At 41.0% G+C, this 8,914-nt stretch overlaps 1 pseudogene; it reads left to right on the top strand.

Annotated features, from left to right (window-relative positions):
* Positions 1-3,247: 3,247 nt before the first annotated feature.
* On the top strand, positions 3,248-4,132 carry LOC116858278 (annotated as a pseudogene).
* Positions 4,133-8,914: the final 4,782 nt, after the last annotated feature.

The raw sequence follows: 8,914 nt of genomic DNA, 5'->3' as shown, positions 1-8,914 counted from the left end.
TTATATATTATATAAACTTATATAAGTTTATATATTATATATAAATTTATATATATATTATATATATATTATATATAAATTTATATAATATATTTATATGTGAATATAGTAGATATTTTTATATGAATATATAAAATAAATATAACATATAAATATATATTTATATCTGAATATCTATATTTTACATTTATTACATTTATTTGTTTAAAAAAATTACATTATAACATTTACAAGGTCTCTCTCCAATTTTAAATTCTCATGTGCAACAGGAATTGAAAGCATCCATAGTTTCCTTCCCTTATGAGTGCTCCTGTGTTTCCTAAGGGAAGAGGAATTACCAAAGTTTTTCTCACAAATTTTGCATTCATAGGGTTTCTCCCCAGTGTGTATTAATCCTGAGCCCTCAAACTGAAATCTGTTCCATGTCAGTTATACTCATAAGGTTTTTATCTAGTGTAAATCTTCGTGCTTTCCCAAATTCATGGCATTTTCATAGGCCTTCACCCTGGTATTTATTCTCTTGTACTGAGTGAAGTTAGATCTCATGTGGAAAACTTCAAAAAGCATTATATTCATTGGGTTTCTCTTCAGAACAGTCTCTCCTATTGATGAAGAGATGAGTGATAACTGGAGACATTCTTCTATTCGTTACCTTCATTGGAGTTCTGTCCTGCTGTTATGTCTATGATGGACATTATATTTTTTAATGATTTCCTCTGCATGTATATGGCTCCTGCCTTAAATTTTTTTCCAAGTTGAAAGGGTAATTCTTCTGCAATAAAGCTCTATCATGCCCATTATTTTCATACAGAGATTTTATAATTGTTTATGGCTGAATTATTTTATAAACACTCAATATCTGTGTCAAATTAATGGAACTACATATGTGAATTTTCAGTAAAAATGTGTTTTAAGCTAAGTTTATAAGACTCATAGTATATTTCCTGGTTTCTCCTGAGTGAATTCCACTTGCTTAAATGACTTCCCCAGTTCTTAGAGGGTGTATTAGTTTCCTGTTGCCTCTTTCACAAATTACCACAAACCTAGTGGCTTAAAACAACACAAATTGATTACCTTACAGTTGTGGAGGTCAGTAGTCTGAAGTTGGTTTGACTGGGGCTAAAATCAAGGTTTTGGCACGGCTCATTCTTTCTGGAGGTTCTGAGGGGAGAACCTGTTGTTCTTACCTTTTCCAGCTTGTAGTGGCTGCCTGTATACCTTGGCTTACAGACCCATCCTCCATCTTCAATGCCTGCTTCTGTCATCACTTCACCTTCACCTCTTCTGTAGTTAAATCTCCCTCACCTTCCCTCATATAAAGGCATTGGTCATTACATTTAGGGTGCGTGGGGATAATCCAGTATATTCTCTCCATCCCAAGATTCTTAATTTAACCACATCTCCGAAATCTTTTCTTTCTTTTCTTCTTCCTTCCTCTTTCTTTCTTTCTTTCTTTCTTTCTTTCTTTCTTTCTTTCTTTCTTTCTTTCTTTCTTTCTTTCTTCCTCTTTCTCTTACCATCTAAGGTAACATTCACAGGCTCCAGGAATTAGCACCTGGATTTTGATGGGGGCGGGGGGGGGGAAGCAGCCAAACATGAATTTTTCTAATTCAGGGCCTTTCCAGTATTCTCTTAATGCAAAGGACCAAGAATCACTGCATGTGATTCTTACCATGTTCAGGTCATTGCATGGCTGGTTCCTAAATAAGTCCTGCCGAGAGGTTGACCCTGGGTGCTTAAGGAGAGCCTCAATCTGAAACAAACCTGACAAACATTTAAAACACGGAAAAAGAAATGCCAGAATGAAAACTCAAAAGTCAGTGCAGGGGTCAAAAGGTATAAACTTCCAGTTATAAAATAATTAAGTCATGGGGATGTCATGCACAAAAAAAAAAAAAAAAAGTCAGTGTGGCCAATATAGATTTCTTCCAAATTCAGAATACAGAACCTATATTGGGGGAAAAAATACAATCATGAGCAAAGACCGACTTGGAGAACCTAGGCTGTATGGGCATATTGACAATGACAGGGATAAGGTGGAGACATTTTAGGTAATTTACTAACAATGACTCTATGACAATTGAGACTGAGGTTAACAAAAAGAAATTTTTCTCAGAAATCGCCAGTAGGGAGAAATCGATTGAGAGCCCATACGAAAATGTTAAATTTAAAGAACATAAATAGGTCTCTCTCTGAGATTAAGCTGAGCTTGCATGATTGATGTCCTGCTCTTTCAGGAGAAAGAATGGGAGCATTTCTTTGTAGTCCCTCCCTACCCGCAAGGAGCCCAGAGGCCTGGCAAAACATGATCAGGAATTCAGGCAGCGATTGCTTTAGTCTGTTTCAGGAAACTCCCAGCCAGGCAAAAGAGAAATGTCTACCTGATGTCTACCTTTCGAAGAGAAATCAAATTCTTATTCACTTGCCACAGATTTGTCATCAACCCAGACATCATTATTTCCTCCCCTGTGTCTTTTTCAGGAGATGGGCTGCTGAGACAGTGGAGCCAAGAGAATTCAGGCTTCCCACATTTCACAGTCATAAGCCTGGTGCTGCCACACACTAATTTTGAGCTCTTCCTCTCTCCCTACACAGTCACACACTGCTGTCATAAGAATTCAGAACAGTGGAGGGATGCCTGGGTGGCTCAGTCAAATAAGCATCCAGCTCTTGATTTTGGCTCAGGTCATGATCTCAGGTTGGTGGGCTTCTCTCTCTCTTCCTCTCCCTCCTCCCCACCCTAAAAAATTAACCATGGACCTCTGGGTGGCTCAGTCGGCTAAGGGATCGATCCCCACATTGGGCTCCTTGCACAGCGGGGAGCCTGCTTCTCCCTCTGCTGCTGCTCTCCCTGCTTGTGCACTTTCTCTCTCTCTCTGACAAATAAAATCTTTTTAAAAATTAAAAATTAACTTAAACCTTTTTTAATTAAAAAAAAAAAAAGAATTCAGGGTAGTCATGTCTCACCCAGCGTCAGAAAAGAGGACTCTGAGTCTTGCTGTCCATGAGGAAGAGATTAACAGTTCCAGATTAAGAATATATAGCTGTCGGGTCAACCTCATGCCCCGCGCCCCACCCCATCCCTCACCTTGATCAGGTGGTAGTATCTGTCCTCTTGTTTTGCTACCAATCATCAGTCAGTAGTAATGCAACCTCTTGGCTACACACAGGAAAGCCTTTTAAAATGTAAAATACTGCTTTTTCCACGCTACCCAGGGAAGGGTCCATACAGAGTGGTTTTGGGTTCCCATCCTAACTTAAAGGGAAACTTTCACAATGTCCGGAGCACTTGATGTCCTGCAAATGAAGAAGGAGGATGTCCTCAAATTCCTTGCAGCAGGAACCCATTTAGGTGGCACCAACCTTGACTTCCAGATGGAAGAGTACATCTACAGAAGGAAAAGTGATGGTATCTACACCATATATCTGAGGAGAACCTGCGAGAAGCTTCTGCTGGCAGCCCGTGCCATTGTTGCCATTGAAAAACCCAGCTGATGTTAGTGTCGTATCGTCCAGGAATACTGGCCGGCGAGCTGTGCTGAAATTTGCTGCTGCTACTGGAGCCGCTCCTGTTGCCGGCCGCTTCACTCCTGGAACATTCACTAACCAGATCCATGCAGCCTTCTGAGAGCCCAGACTTCTGGTGGTCACTGATCCCAGGGCTGACCGCCAGCCTCTCACAGAGGCGTCTTATGTTAACCTGCCGACCATTGCTCTGTGTAACACAGACTCTCCTCGGTGCTATGTGGATATTGCCGTCCCTTGCAACAACAAGGGAGCTCACTTAGTGGGTCTGATGTGGCGGATGCTGGCCAGGGAAGTTCTGCGCCTGCGTGGCACCATTTCCATTGAACACCCGTGGGAGGTCATGCCTGATCTCTACTGCTACAGAGATCCCGAAGAGACTGAAGAGGAAGAGCAGGCCGAGGCTGAAAAGGCTGTGACCAAGGAAGAACTCCAGGGTGAATGGGCGACTCCAGCTCCTGAGTTCACGGCTACTCAGCCTGAAGTTGCGGACTGGTCTGAAGTCGCACAGGTGCCCTCTGTGCCTGTTCAGCAGTCCCCTCTGAAGACTGGAGCGCCCACTGCTCGGGCCACTGAATGGGTAGAAATAACCACTGAGTGGTCTTAAGCTGCTCTTCCACAAAGGCAAACAAAATGGAAATAAGGTTGATGGAAAATAAACAGTTTGTAAAAGTCGAAAAAAAAAAAAGTCAAGTACTCTACTATATTCATATTATTTTAAAGTGTCATTACCTGAGGACTTGCTATGTGCTAGAGATCCCTCTGAGAACTTAACCTGCATTTGTCCATTTAACTCTTATAATTCTGCCAACTGCATATTATTTCTCCCACGTAATAGCTGGGGAAACTTGGGCACAGAGATGATATTAACCTAAGACAGGGTTATTAACATGACTTGTGGGAAAGTGGCTGAGTCGGGATTTGAATGCAGGTCGATCGGGCTCCAAAGCCTAAACTCTCCCAAGCACTACGCTTCTCTGGAAAAAAAAAAAAAAAGCTAAGTTTTGGAATTATTGGGGATGATGTTATTCCTTAATACACCTGGGAGATAGTCGTACAGTGTTGCTAATCCACGTGTGCTGTGCGAACCAACAGCGTGACCTTGGAACATGCTAGAAATGAAGAATCTTGAGTCCCAACCCAGACCTCCTGAATAAAGACGAGCAATATCCTAAACAAAGATCCTCGGGGGTTTCAGGTGCACGGGTTGGAGAAGCATTGGCTGGAATTCCTCTGTGCACCGCAAAGGGCTAGCAAATGAAATGTTCCATTCCACTCAAATATCCTGGAGCTCCTCCTGCTGGCAAAACACCTGTGTTTCAGCGCCCAGCGCCCCGCCCCGGCCGGCCTGCATTTAGGCCTCTATCTCTGGCTCACTCATTTATTAAATCCATTCAGCTATCTATTCAGCTATCTCGATACATAGAGCACTGAGGATTCATCAGGGAATGATCACAAACCAGAGCAAAAGTGGAGAAGTTACATTCTATTGGTGGACGGCAGAAATTGGACTGATTGCAAATTATATGCTGGGTGGTGTTAAATCTGTTGGAAAAACAAAGCAGGCTGAGGGAGTGAGGTGTCCAAGAGTATCGGTATAGAGAGGCAGGACTGATTCTGAGCCAGATAAGATAAAGAAATATCTTTCAGGGCTGAAAGACAAATAACCATCTCACAGAGCACTATAAATTGAGACCTGATTTGCTCAAAAAAAAAAAAAAAAAAAACCTAAATCCCCAAAGCATTAGAAAGAACTAGAATGTAATGGTTTTACAAAATACCAGGAGAGATTTTTTTGATGTTGGTCTACTTCGACTTGCCCTAACTGAGAGGTGCTGGAGCCAGATAGTTCTTGACCCTTCCCATCTGCACAGGACAGAACTTGAGTCTCCTTTAAAGATGGAGGGGGGCAGGACACTAACTGTCTAAAGAGTCACTCTGCCAAAAATATCCTCTACTGGGACTCCTGGGTGGCTCAGTTGGTTAAACGACTGCCTTCTGCTCCAGGCATGATCCCCGGGTACTGGGATCGAGTCCCACATGGGGCTCCCTGCTCTGCGGTGGGTGGCCTGCATCTCCTTCTCCCTCTGCTGCTCCAACTGCTGGCACTCTCCTGCTCTTTTGTTCTATCAAATAAATAAATAAAATTTCTAAAAACAAACCAAAAAACCCCATAAACCCCCAAAATACCTTCTTACTATTATCCCTTTCCTCATACTCATAATCTAGTCTAATCAAGAGAAAAACGTCAGACATACCCAGATTGGGGGACATTCTACAGGACATCTGGCCAGTACTTCACAAGGCTGTCAAGGTCATAAAAGACAAGGAGGGAGTGAGAAACTGTCACAGACCACAGGAGACTGAGGAGACATGACAACTAAATCCTGTATGGTACCTGGACTGGATTCTAGAACAGAAAAAGAACATCAGTGGAAAAAACTGGTGAAATCCAAATAAAGTTTTGAGTTTTGTTACTAGCAGTGTATCAGTTTTGGTTTATTTGCTTTTTGTTTTGTTTTGTTTTAAATTCAATTAGCCAACTTATAGTACATCATTAGTTTCAGATATCGTGTTCAATAATTTATCAGTTGCATATAACACCCACTGCTCATCCCATCATGTGCCCTCCTTAATAACCATCACCCAGTTTCCCCATCCCCCTACCCCCCTCCCCTCCAACAACCCTCAGTTTGTTTCCTAGAGTTAAGAGTCTCTCATGGTTTGAGTCCTTCTCTGATGACTTCCCATTTAGTTCTCCCTCCCTTCCCCTACAGTCCTCTGCCCTGTTTTGTATATTCCACATATGAATAAAACCATATGATAATTGTCTTCCTCTGACTGACTTATTTCACTTACAGCATAATACCCTCTAATTCCAACCACATCAGTGTAAATGGTAAGTATTCATCCTTTCTGATGGCTGAGTAATATTCCATTGTGTGTGTGGGTGTATCACATCTTCTTTATCCATTCACCTGTTGAATAATTATTTCATTTTTGGAAAAATACCATGGAAATGCAAGATCTTAATAATGAGGGAAATTGGGTAAGGGATACACAGAAACACTTCCTACTATCTTTGCACCTTTTTTGTAAATCTAAAATGCTTCCAAATTAAATAATTTTTATCTTTTTTAAAAAAGTATTTTATTTACTTACTTGACACAGAGAGAGACTGTGAGAGAGAGAGAGAGCACAAACAGGAGGAGTGGCAGGCAGAGAGAGAGGGAGAAACAGGCTCCCCACCAAGGAAGGAGCCTGGCGTGAGGCTCAGTCCCAGGACCCTGGCATCACGACCCAAGCCAAAGGTAGACGCCCAACCGAATGAGCCACCCAGGTACCCTCTTCTTTTCTTTCTTTCTTTCTTTTTTAAGATTTTATTTATTTATTTGACAGAGAGAGACAGAGGGAGAGAAGGATTAAAAAAAAAACCAATTCAGTTCAAAGATTGGCAAAAGGTTGAAACTTGTTGAAGCTGGACGGTAAGTGCAAGACAGTTATTGTACTATTTTCTCCACTTTGATGTATGTTTGAGATTATCCCTTATTAAAAAAAATTTAAAGAAAAATGAGCTCGTTCTGAACAAAGGGAGAGAAAAATCAACCTGAAAATAAAATGAAAAGGGAGAAATAACTACATGTAACATTTACTTTAAAAGATGTATAGAGAGGTGCGTGGGTGGCTCAGTGGGTTAAAGCCTCTGCCTTCGGCTCAGATCATGATCTCAGGGTCCTGGGATCGAGCTCCGCATTGGGCTCTCTGCTCAGCGGGGAGTCTGCTTCCCCCCCCTCTCTTTCTCTGCCTGCCTCTCTGCCTACTTGTGATCTCTCTCTCTCTCTGTCGAATCATAATAAATCAATAAATAAATCTTTTTTTAAAAAAGATGTATGGGGGCGCCTGGGTGGCTCAGAGTGTTAAGCCTCTGCCTTCGGCTCAGGTCATGATCCCAGAGTCCTAGGATCGAGCCCCGCGTCGGGCTCTTTGCTCAGCAGGGAGCCTGCTCCCCACCCTCTCTCTGCCTGCCTCTCTGCCTACTTGCGATCTCTCTCTCTCTGTCAAATAAATAAATAAACTCTTTAAAAAAAAGATGTATAGAATATTGTAAACAATTTCACATTAATTCAAGACCTAGCTGATATCATTGAATCTACATTAACGTCATAGCATCACTAAAGATGGGATAACAGACATTATGTCTGTCAACAAGAATACAAGACAATAGGAAGCCCACGATACCACACATGAAGCATGATAAAAAAAAAATTAACCTAAATTTAATCCAGCATCCAGATCTAGGTCACATTTACAAGAAATACCGAGAATGGAAAAACAAATTCAAAGACTCCATGACGAAAAAAATCAGTTGAATCCAGGTTATGGGACATTCTACTAGACCTAATAACCAGAATTCTCTACAAAATCAATTTCATTAAAAAAGAGAGGAAACTGTTATGACTGGAAACATAACAGCTGAGTACAAGGTACGAACTTTTTTTTTCTATATCCCTGCCTTCTTTCCCCTGGATTATTTCAAAGCAAATTCCAGACACCCTATACTTTCTTCTTAGTTATGTTTTATGTTACTCCCCCAAATAAGGACACCTTTGAAAATAATATAGTTACCACACCTAAAAAATTTACAATCCCAGATTATCAGCAAGTATCTAGTGTTCAAATGTCCCCATTTGTATCATACATTTTTAAATGAATGGTTTGAATCATGATGCAAATAAGTCTCACACGTTATAGTTGGTTGATATCTTTCTTAAATTTCTTTTTTTTAAGATTTTATTTATTTATTTGACAGATAGAGATCACAAGTAGGCAGAGAGGCAGGCAGATAGAGAGGGGAGGGGTAAGCAGGCTCCCCGCCGAGCAGAGAGCCCGATGCAGGGCTCGATCCCAGGACCCTGGGATCATGACCTGAGCTGAAGGCAGAGGCTTTAACCCACTGAGCCACCCAGGCGCCCCTTTCTTAAATTTCTTAATTTATGTACTCCTTATCCACCTCTTTTATCCCACCTTGTATGTATTTGTTGATGAAAAGAGATAGTTTTGAAGACCTTCAATGAATGTATTTGGAATGAATTTCCAAATGCACCCCACAGTATTAGTTTATATGTTCCTCTGTTTTCTACATTTCTGGTCAATTGGTGGGTAGATCTATTGATAAGATTCTGATTCAATATTTTTGTCATTTATGTTATTTATGCTTCAGAGGTGGTGTGACCAACGTCCTTTCTTCAGGTTGAGATGTTAGGTTGTCTGTCATTTTTTTGTGATTTTATTAGTAATTGGTGGTTATTGCCTAATAACACTAACTCACAATGGTTTACAAAATAATGATATTCTATCACTCTTCTTCATTTTTTAGAAAAGTACTTTT

This window comes from Lontra canadensis, unplaced genomic scaffold, assembly GCF_010015895.1.
Source record: "Lontra canadensis isolate GAN:19392208 unplaced genomic scaffold, GSC_riverotter_1.0 scaffold134, whole genome shotgun sequence".
NCBI classification, from domain to species: domain Eukaryota; kingdom Metazoa; phylum Chordata; class Mammalia; order Carnivora; family Mustelidae; genus Lontra; species Lontra canadensis.
Note: the sequence above shows the minus strand (reverse complement) of the source record. Positions and strands in the feature narration are given on the sequence as shown.